This window comes from Caretta caretta, chromosome 13 (assembly GCF_965140235.1).
Source record: "Caretta caretta isolate rCarCar2 chromosome 13, rCarCar1.hap1, whole genome shotgun sequence".
Taxonomy (NCBI): Eukaryota; Metazoa; Chordata; order Testudines; family Cheloniidae; genus Caretta; species Caretta caretta.
The window spans coordinates 12854652-12865351 of record NC_134218.1 but is presented as its reverse complement, the minus strand read 5'-3'; the positions used below and the strand labels follow the sequence as shown (position 1 = coordinate 12865351).

The window sequence follows — 10700 nt, the reverse complement described above, 5'->3', positions numbered from 1 at the left end:
GCATTTTCACTTCTGCTCTCTGTGACCCCTACAGCTTTTCTAAAGTGGTTCTAAGGTGTGAACATTTCCATGTCATCGAAAAACAAGGCAGATCCTCTCTTCAAAGCTTTAATCAACAAAATAACCATTTGCAATGGCTATGAATTTTTCCCCTTTACATTTCTGAAATGCTGGATCAAACTGGTGAGTCGATGCAGCTGAATCTTTGACTTCCTTGGGGTACATTTTTATAGTTGCGAACATGAGGTTCCTACATAAATCTCATTAACATATAGCAGGTGTGATAGACCCAGGCCAGCTGGGTACAGCAGAGTAGCCTTATTGGGATCCAGGAAGTGGGCGGGCAAGGCCCGCCCACTGCTAAAGGATCCCCCCCCCACCCGAAGGGGGGGTCCACAGGACCTGGAAAACCAATTAATTACGGGGGACAACTGGGACGGGACAACAGGGACGGGAGTGTGGTCAAAGGGTCAAATGAAGGGAACCGGACGGGGACACCGAGCAGAGGACCCCAGACAAAAAGATGGACTGCTTCACAAATTTGCGTGTCATCCTTGCGCAGGGGCCGTGCTAGCCGAAGGCAGATATACTGGCCACTGGATTAACAGTTTTCTGTTCCCTCACTGACCAGAGCAGGGGCTGCTCCAGGCTAATGAGAACACCTGACTCCAATTAACCTGCAAAGAGCCAGGTGAGGCCATTAAGCTAATGTGACCACCTGACTCTAATTAAGGCCCCTCTGATAATATAAAAGGGTTCACTCCAGTCAGGCAGAGAGGAGCCAGGGGAGAGGAAGTGTGGCTGAAGGGCTGGTTAATGAAGATACTCTCAAGTCATTGGTAAGGGAGCCCTAAGGTAAGGGAGAAGCAGGAGAGCTGTGGGGAAGTGCCCCAGGGAAATGTTAGTAACTCTGGCAGTAAAAGGTTGGCTGCCAACAGCTGCTACCATTAGGGTCCCTGGGCTGGAACCCAGAGTAGAGGGTGGGCCTGGGTTCCACCCAACCCACCACTACAGAAACACCTCCTGGGAGGGGAAAACAGGCCCCTGTCAGGACAGAAGGCTAAACTGTTTTGGCATGAGGCTGTAGAAGCAACAGAGACATCTCTCACCAACCTCCATTGCTGGCTTATGATGCAAAGGGCTCAGTAGTCTGTATCCCTGGCCCTAGAGAGAAGGGCTATGTGGAGGGTTGCAGTGAGCCTCTGAAGCTAGCATAAACCACCTGGAAGCGTGGGACCTATGGGGACAAGGTCGGAGCTTGGCCACACCGGATTTGTGTGCATTGCTTTGAAACTCCACAGTAGCTAATTAAGGGCCCAATTCTACATCATGCTGAGAGCTTCCTGAGAGATGCTGAATGACTTCCATTTCCACTGGGAGACAGTAGGACCTGAGTGCAGTGGGCAACTCCCAGGCAGTACTTAGCACTTCACATGGTCAGATCCTCAGTCAGAAAGTCAAGGGGAAGTGGGCTGCAATAAAACATGAAACAGCATGACGTGCTATAACTGGGCACATTGTATTGGAAATAATAGAAAAATGCCTTTTCCCACATCTACTCTTCTCTTATTTCAAGCTAAAACTATTAATCCAATCAGTTCATAGAGATGGCAACGCCATTATCATTAGCAGAATCATGCACAGGCATTCTAATCATGCATATGAGGTTAATATTTTTAACCAGTTTTCCATGGTACTGCAGTATAGATGCTCTTTTCTGTCATTTCAAATTAAATGCCACATTTTGATGAACATGGGAAGCAACATTTAATTAACTAAAGGTTACCTCGCTTCTTTGGTCAGCAGCCAATCTCTGCTTGTGTAAAAGATCCCTCTTTATGTCTGTTTGATTTCTGTTTATCTCCTTGTGTCTATGAAATTTAGAAAGGAAGTTAGGGCTTGATCCAAAGCCCACTGAAGTAAATGGGAGTCTTTAAATCAAGCTCTTGGCGATTAAATCCAAGTGTATGATCCTTACATGTGGAAATTAACCCCAAATGAAATCAGAGGTATGTTTTCCTGAGCAGGGAGTGCAGGATAAGACTGTTAGGTTTTAATAAAGTGTGGGCAGTATATTCTCCAACATACCTTTACAATTACTTCAGGAACAAGGACAGGAAGTTCATTAACACTTGATGGGGGAAGAAAGCCATGCTACAGGCAAACAATATATTGCTATTGCAACTGTAGGTATCCTTCAACTAAGAGAACAAGGCAAAATTCTGTGGAAGAGAGTAATCACATTGGCCAAGAGATGGAAATGATGCACTTGTGTTAGCAGGGAACCATTCCTTTTGGAATTGCATGGACAGCATGCACCTGTTTCCTCATGCATCATTTCCATAAAAGAAGAAGGCCCTGTGCCGTTACAATGAAGGTCAAAATGCTAGTGATGATGATAAACCAAGCAGAATCATTTGCAAACATGTTTTCCAGGCATCTGCAACAACTGTTGGCAGGATGACACTTATTTCTTTTAAAACTAAAGGCAGATTAACTGCTTTGATGAAGTGCAGGTGAGTTATATCATGTGAGTTGCATGTCAGGCAGGATTAACTGCTTGGCAGATTATCAAAATCAACTGATAGTGAAACAAGTTGGGACTCTCCTACAGTGGCAGTTTAAAACTAGGTGTAACTTCACCCAAAACAAACAAATACAGTAGGGTAGTGGGGGTTCTACCTGTTTAATTAACCTATTAGAGTTCAACTAAGGTATAACACTATGCGGGGGTCAAAAGATCCCTAAAGAACCTGAAATTATATTGGGTGACCAAGACAGAGGAAACTGCAGGAACTGTGCAAATTCCATTTCTATAGTGTTGATTTTATTTTTATGTATTTGTTTGTTTTTGTAGTGGGTGGGAAGAGAGGGTGGCAGGTGGAGAGGGGGAACACTTTAAACTTAAATTAGATTAGGCTGATTAGGACCAAATTTTACAATAGTTGCATTTACTGAATCCACTGACTGCACAAGTTCCCACATATGCAATTTTCATATGCATCTAATGCTCCTTTCCACATAAATAGATGCTCCTGAAATTTTGAAAGAACATCTTTGAGTGTCCTCTGAAAATGTAAAACCAGAGATTCAATCAATGTGGGGAGCTCCCAGAGACAGATTTCTTACTTGTTTTTTAAATTAAATGTTGAGTTTTAAGAATGGGCTTGTCATGTAACACCGGAGATATGTTTTAGTACTAACAGCATGTACTAAAAACTGTATCAATAGCTATGATATAGTACATACATATTATTCTTGTAAAAGCATAGTAAAATCGTATGAAAGCCCAGAAATGCTGGCACTATTTTCAACTATTCTTGAAATAACTTCCAGTTTTGCATCTGCATCTCACTACACCAATAAGCATGAACCCATTTTTCATGCACTTAACCACCATATGTGCAAATCTGGGCTCCCAACTGCCTAGTCAGAGCCTGGAAACAAGCCTGCTGACAGCATTTCTGGGCCCCAGGGCAGAACCGTCAATGGGCACTCTTCCGGCACGGCCAGGGCTTCCACATGTCTGCCCAGCTGCCTTCGTCGCCACCGGTACCACCCCACGCGTGCCTAGAACCTTAAGGCCCTTTTAAATCACCCAGGCCCCTAGGCAATTACCCCCTTTACCGCCCCCTGTTGACAGGCCTGCCTGGAAATGACTGTGTGCACAAAATAAGTGTGCGCCACTTTTGCACATACAATCGATTGTACACAAAAAACAGGCATGCAACATTGGACGTTCAGCTGAAAATGTGGCCCATCAGCAATAATGAATGATCTAACCAGAGGAAGATAATGAATTGATGTAACCAAGCAATTAAAAAAAAGTGACAAACCATTCATTAATGTAATCATATTTCCTGTGTTTACTGTCGTTCATGAAAATAATCCAAATATAAGTAGTAATAATAGTAACATTTATTAATATTCCCATTAATTTCAAAGTCAGGGAGTACTAGTCAAATTGTCTGTCTGTCAGTTACAAGATGGATTAACTGATTCAGGATAGATCCTGAGTGACTATGTTTAAGAGCCTGTCTTTACATGCTACTATCACATATTATTTTCTATAATTTCAAGCCAAGTATAATGGGTTAGATGCACATATTATCTTACTCTAGTGCTGTACTGATTTTTTTTCCCTTTTTTGTTTTTTCTTTTGGATGGAAAACTTTAAAGCTGATTATCATGTGGCTTCCTTTCAGACAGTTGCATCTGATCTAATTTGATTTATTGCTGCACATTTTGAATGAGCATAGATATCATGGGGAAAAGAAAGACTTGTTCTAATAAGTGTTCACATGACTGTATTTTTACCTGCTGGCTTGGTGGCCTTGAAGTTGGCAAGCATTGTTCTTCAAAATACCATGGGAGTCTCCCGCATTAAAAAGCTGCCCTTAATCTTTTTTTTGTTCTCTCTTGCAAAGCTGAGTTGAGCTTCTCAACCCTTTGCAATGGACTGTTGTATAATTGTTTCACTCTGGCATATCATGTATTTCACCTGATTTGTTAATATTACTAAATATGAATGCAAAACCAAAGGCACTTACCTACTTCCATGAGTAAGCAGAGCTGTAACTTGCAGGCAAATGTTTTTTTAAAAGGCCTTTAAAGATGTATGTATTGAACTAGTGGGCAGGATACCTTAAGGGGAAGATGCACAGATTAGTGTGGATTGAAAGGTTCGAAGTTCTACTTCACTTACAATAAGGACTTAAAAGTTTGCGTGCTCTTGTGACTTGAGCAACATAGAAGCACAAGCAAATCAAACAGCTGCTCAAGGCCCAGTGCAACTCAGCCCAGCCTTTCCCCCTGGCAGACCAGAAGAGGGCATGGCTCACCATGAAGCCCCTTCAGCAGTTTACAGGAGGAGAAATGAAACAATGGCTTGGTTTCCTTCCCCACCCTCTTTCACTATCAACTGATTTTACAACACCATATCCAGGAAAAAAGGTGTTTAATACAGAATCTGTCAGACACCAATCTGCTTAATGTGCCCAAGGGCAGAAGCCTATGTGATATGCTGAGTCCAGTGGAGCTCTGAATCCTGAGTGAAGGTCATACATGGCACTACATTGCAAAGATACACAGCAATTAGGGCTGAGAGAAAATTTTCCATCACCGCTTATTTTTGACCAATAGAGTTTTTGCTAAATGCAAATATTGGCACAAAGTGTCTGCTTATATATATTTCCACTGGAAAACTGAAAGCAAAAATTTTCATCTGGAAACCAAAATGTTCATTGTTCAGAAGCTTTTGGATGAAAATTCTGTTTGTTTTTTTTCAGTGAAGACTAGAATTGTTTTCCCCCCAGGAAAAAAAAAAGCCATTTTCTGACCAGCACTACTGAAGCCAATGCATTCTTCCATGGATGACATCCTGGCCTTGCTGAAGTCAAAAAGAGTTTTGCCATTTACTTCAGTGGAGCCAGGATTGTACCTTTGTGTCTGCCGGTGTACTCCAGTTTTGTAAAGCATATTTGTTTTATGAAGCAAGGGGTTTCTTGCTGACATTCTGGCAAACTTCCTGTTTACTTACTGTTACAGGGCTGGTTTTCATCTTCATTCAAGCAAGGAGCCCTATCCTGCAAAGTGCTGAGCACTGCTTGTAAAATGCTGAGACCCGGCTAGTCTCATTGACTTCAGATGTCACTGATATCATGACTTCTTTAGTATTGTGGGCCTTCAGCACCCTGCTGGATCAAGACCAAAGTTTGTGCAAGTTGTAAAAGAATCAGTGTATCTGGGCGTGGCCACATTTGTGACAGTTTATTTTTTTGATTGAATTTAACCTATTACTATTGTATTACAATAGAGCTTTAGATATTTGACCTTTTCCACCCCCAAAAATCCATTTAGTTGTAATTAAAGACAGTAATTTGGTTGAGTAGAGGTGACTGAATTTTTTTGTTTGAAACCTTTTTTGATGAAAAATAGGTGGGTTTTTTCAAAAATGGAAAATATTCACAGAATTTATTTGTATTCAAAGTTTAAATATTTTTCAACAACAAAAAACCCAAAGTGATTTTTTTATTCAAGTTTCTGACTTTTGATCCCCACCCCTTACATGGGGGGGGAAGTGGTAGATGTGGTATATCTTGACTTTAGTCAAGCTTTTGATACTCTCTCGCATGACCTTCTCATAAACAAACTAGGGAAATGCAACCTAGATGGAGCTACTATGAGGTGGGTGCAAAACTGGTTGGAAAACCATTCCCAGACAGTAATTATCAATGGTTCACAGTCATGCTAGAAGGGCATAACAAGGGATCATTTCTGGGTCTGGTTCTGTTCAATATCTTTATCAATGATTTAGATAATGGCATAGAGAGTACGCTTATAAAGTTTGTGGACGACACCAAGCTGGGCAGGGTTGTAAATGCTTTGGAGGATAAGATTAAAATTCAAAATGATCTGGAGAAATGCTCTGAAGTAAATAAAATGAAATTAAATAAGGACAAATGCAAAGTACTCCATTTAGGAAGGAACGATCAGTTGCACACATACAAAATGGGAAATGACTGCCTTGAAAGGAGTACTGCAGAAAGGTATCTGGGGATCATAGTGGACCAGAAGCTAAATCTGAGTCAACAGTGTAACGCTGTTGCAAAAAAAGCAAAAATCATTCTGGGATGTATTAGCAGGAGTGTTGAAAGCAAGACACAAGAAGTAATTCTTCCGCTCTTCTCGGCACTGATTAGGCCTCAGCTGGAGTATTGTGTCCAGTTCTGGGCACCACCTTTCAGGAAGGATGTGAACAAATTGGAGAGAGTCCAGAGAAGAGCAACAAAAATGATTAAAGGTCTAGAAAACATGACCTATGAGGGGAGATTGAAAAAATTGGGGTTGTTTAGTCTGGAAAAGAGAAGACTGAGGGAGATATGAGAGTTTTCAAGTATGCAAAAGTTTGTTACAAGGAGGAGGAAGAAAAATTGTTTTTCTTAACCTATGAAGATAGGACAACAAGCAATGGTCTTAAATTGCAGCAAGGGAGGTTTAGGTTGGACATTAGGAAAAACTTCCTAACTGTCAGGGTGGTTAGGCACTGGAATAAATTGCCTAGAGAGGTTGTGGAATCTGCATCACTGGAGATTTTAAAGAGCAGGTTAGACAAACCTGTCAGGAATGGTCTAATTAGTCCTGCCACAAGTGCAGGGGACTGGACTAGATGACCTCTCGAGGTCCCTTCCAGTTCTGATTCTTTTTTTCCCTTTCCTCTCCATTCCTTCCCCCACCTTTCCTCCTCAACTTTTCCTCTCTTTCCCGCTTTATCCATTTTGCTATTGGAAAATAAGGGGACAGGGGAGAGAAAAGGGGAAAAAACAAAAGTGGAACTTTTTTTTCCCCACTGAAAAATTGGCAAATTTAAAAACAAACAAAAAACCCTCAATGCAAAATTTTAATAAAATAAAACATCAACTTCTTTGCACTTTTCAGTCAGCTCTAGCTGACAGCTTCATAAAGAGCATGTGGATGCAAGGGCTTCACATTTTTTCTGAATTCTTAATGAGCTTGAGGTGCTTCTAATAAATCTGAGCCTTTTTAATGAGTTCTTTATAACTGCTAAATGCTTAAGCAAGAGATTGACGAGTGTAACTGGTAGCACAGACTCTTGGCATGAAATGAGATGGGCTGCCCCACCCTTTCCCTCCAGCGTCCCATCTAAATTACTGCAGAAAAGATTACCAAGAATCTGTCACAGCTATAAAGTTTGTGGAAATTTAATTAGGAAACTAATAAGCAACTTTAATGCAGTAACATGGCTACTGAGGAGATAATACTAGATTTTGTTTAAGATTTGCTACAGATGCAGCACATTTGCACATGTGATAGTATCACAGTTAAGGCCCCTGGAGTTTTAAGAGTGTGACAGCTGTTCCATTGTGAACCCCTGCCTGCTGATGTCTGATAATTCACTACAGGATAAAAAAGTTAAAACCAAAAACAAAATAAAAAAACCCGCTGCCCTAATCTAAGGTGCAATTTATAATTTATAGGTTGGAGATGAGTCAAAAACTGGTGCCTCTAATCTGAACCCCATTGAATTTGGGAATAGGAAGGAGTTTGGGTTTGAATCTTGTTTCAGTGGTTTTGATTGTGAGTCAGATCCTTGTCCAAGAATGGCCTATTTTCCAGTTCCATTTTGGGTGCAGTGGAATGCTGTCAGAACAGCAGTTCTCAGGAGCTTTCAGGACCAAAAATTGGGACATAGGTTGGCACAGGCCACAGAGTTGAAGCTGGTGGATGTTCCATCTTTCACTCATACTTGCATTCTCTTAATTTAAATACTGTAAGGAAAATAAAGGTGCTTTTTCTAATTTAATGTATACAGATGCAAATGAGAGTGAACTACTTCAGGCAAAGGGTTGTAAACCAGCATGAAACAAGAATCAAGCTTCATGTATTAGATTTATCAGGAAACATCTTGTTTTTGTTATTAAGCCAAGGCAGGTATAAAGTGCCCAGTTCTATCGCACCAGAGTTAGTGGAAGTTTTGGCATTAATTTCAAGGGAGGAAAAATTATCTTGATATAGTTATGTGCTCAGAGCAATTTATACTAAAAACATATCATCCACATTCTTGTTTGGCATTTCATGTGAGCGAATTAGGGCTACAAAATGAGTGGATTACAGACATGTCATAAATCCAAGAACCGGCATCCTGCCATCTGGAAAGGTAACTTCCAATGATCGACTCAGAAGACTGGATCTTCAGATGATGTAAATAATTATTGCGACATTGACTGCACTGTAGTTATGCTCTAATATAAGTGCCCTCTATTGATTTTTCTTGCTGTTCATGTACAAGAATTTAATGTTATGGGGCAGATTCCAAGCTTAGTTACAGTGACATAAATATCAAATAACTCCAATGAAGCTGAGTGTTTTTATATTTAAATCCACATAACTCAGATCAGAATCTGGCCTTTATTGTTGAATTTTAAATATATCCCATAATTATTAAAGTAGATTTTGTTTTTCATTGGCATATTACATATGATACAACTGCAGCCCTGTTCACCATAAATAGAGCTGGGTGGGAAATAGCTTTTTATCCAGTGAGACTTTTTAAGATTTAGAAGAAAAATTCCCATCCTGAATTAGGGCATTAAGTCAAAATATCTTTTAAAAACTGTGAATCAAAAATCTGGGGCGGTGAGTCCCCGTTGCTTTGCCAGATGGGTTATGCAGCCCAGACTTTGACATGGGAGGGAAAGCTAGCATTTGTTCCATGTTGCTATTCTGGCGGCTAATTTACGTCCCCTTATCATCTTCACACAGACAATGTGTGAGCCTGTAACAATGATCCTGGCATTTCTGTAATGATACATATTGTTATAATCTCTTTCTGCTTTGTTTCCCCTACATTTTTTATTAAAAATTCTTCCCAGTCATAAGTACAGAATAAGCGCAGCCTTGCTGGGAACATGAGAGGCCTGATGATCTGACCATCAAAGCCCATGTTGTAAACAGGATACTAGTAAACAGGAACTAAACCCCATATGGAGAGTTTGTGGTTTTCTCCAACCTCTATTTGTTATGTCTAAGGCTCTTACATCCTGTTAATTATATAAAAGGGCTGGAAAGTTGGAAATAAACTTTTCTCCAGATTATTTCCAGCTCCCCCACCCCACCCCAAATAGAAAGAAAATGCAACGTAGCGCTGTCTTACCTTTCTTCCTTCAGATGAAAAACATTAAGATGATTCAGAGGGTATCACTTTCAAGGGGATTATAAAACAGAATGATTTTTTTTTTAGTCATCATGAACCAAAAATGAAGATCTTAAGCTGTTATTAGTGGAAGAGAAGTTTTAATTTCAGTTCAGCCTTTCAGAGCATGTTTTCAACTATGCTGGTGTTTTATGTACAGTGGGCCAAATTTTTCCCTTGTGTAAATCCATCAAAGTTTTGGCAAGTCTTTAGAGCAGAGTCATATAAAGGGAAATGATACAATTGGTTTTAGACTCATTGTTTTTGAAGGGTGGTGGAGCTGACGATGGATTTTGCTAATAGCATAACTTGCCTTGCGCTTTGGGATTGCTATTACAGCCCAGTTCCACAGTGTCAAAAGCTATTGTCTAAAGACTACTGCTTTGCATGTGTTCAGTTCCCAGTGAAAAGGTATCTATGCCACAAAAATTAACCTCACAATTAACACTGATGAGCACCCTTTTCACAGTATCGGAGGGGAGATATGCCAGCCTTAGAGCTGTTTCCTCCAGAACAGAGTTGGTGTAAGCCAGTGGTAGGGTGTGATGGTATTTTGGGGTGCAATCCAGATCAGTGAGAGGTTGTCACCACTTGCCCTGCAACCCCAGAGTGTGTCACAATGCTTTGCTGCTGTAGCTCCCAACCTAGGATGATCACAACTAGCCTACCAGCATGCTGGTCATGCTCTGAAGTGTCTGTGCCTTTAGATAGCCTTGGTTCAGCAGATCTGATCCTAGCAGCTTGTCTACAGCCCCATAACCCAACTCGGTCTTACACCAGCCCTTAGTTATAGCCATCAAGGTGACCCCAACATATTCTCAATCTCAAATTTCCCCCAAATTGAGAGGTCTGTAATGTCTAGCCCACTCCTGAACCATTCAGAGAACTAGTAGGGTCCGATTATTCCTCTAAAGACACATAACCCACCAGCTTGCACATTAACTGGTGTTAACATTCACTTTAATTCAAATGCAGCACTGTTGGTTTA

General features: G+C 40.7%; 1 pseudogene; it reads right to left on the bottom strand.

Moving 5' to 3' along the window:
* Positions 1-517: 517 nt before the first annotated feature.
* LOC125622688 (U6 spliceosomal RNA) lies at positions 518-574 on the bottom strand (annotated as a pseudogene).
* Positions 575-10700: the final 10126 nt, after the last annotated feature.